Raw genomic sequence first — 1003 nt, 5'->3', positions numbered from 1 at the left:
TCCGTCGTCGCTACCGCGACGACGTCCGCCTCGACTCGAGTTACGCTAAGACAGGGTGGCAGTGGTGTCACGTGCTCGTCTCGGCGTCCGTCATCGCTACCGCGACGATGTCCGCCTCGACTCGCGTTATGCTAAGATAGGGTGGCAGTGGTGTCATGTGCTCGTCTCGGCGTCCGTCATCGCTACCGCGACGACGTTCGCCTCCACTCGCGTTACGCTAAGACAGGGTGGCAGTGCTGTCACGTGCTCGTCTCGGCGTCCGTCATTGCTATGGCGATGACTTCTGCCTCGCGTTACGCTAAGACAGGGTGGCAGTGGTGTCACGTGCTCGTCTCGGCGTCCGTCCTCGCTACCGCGACGACGTCCGCCTCGACTCGCGTTACGCTAGAACAGGGTGGCAGTGGTGTCATGTCCTCGTCTCGGCGTCCGTCATCTCTACCGCGACGACGTCCGCCTCGACTAGCGTTACGCTAAGACGGGATGGCAGTGGTGTCACGTGCTCGTCTCGGCGTCCGTCATGGCTACCGCGATGTCGTCCGCCTCGACTCGCGTTACGCTAAGACAGGGTGACAGTGGTGTCACGTGCTCGTCTCGGCGTCTGTCGTCGCTACCGCGACGACGTCCGCCTCGACTCGCGTTACGCTAAGACAAGGAGGCAGTGGTGTCACATGCTCGTCTCGGCGTCCGTCGTCGCTACCGCGACGATGTCCGCCTCGACTCGCGTTACGCTAAGACAGGGTGGCAGTGGTAACACGTGCTCGTCTTGGCGTCCATCGTCGCTACCGCTACGACGTCCGCCTCGACTCGTGTTACGCTAAGACAGGGAGGCAGTGGTGTCACGTGCTCGTCTCGGCGTCCGTCGTCGCTACCACGACGACGTCCGCCTCGACTCGCGTTATGATAAGACAAGGAGGCAGTGGTGTCACGTGCTCATTTCGGCGTCCGTCGTCGCTACCGCGACGACGTCCGCCTCGACTCGCGATACGCTAAGACAGGGTGGCAG

This window comes from Triticum aestivum, chromosome 5A, assembly GCF_018294505.1.
Source record: "Triticum aestivum cultivar Chinese Spring chromosome 5A, IWGSC CS RefSeq v2.1, whole genome shotgun sequence".
Taxonomy (NCBI): domain Eukaryota; kingdom Viridiplantae; phylum Streptophyta; class Magnoliopsida; order Poales; family Poaceae; genus Triticum; species Triticum aestivum.
Note: the sequence above shows the minus strand (reverse complement) of the source record.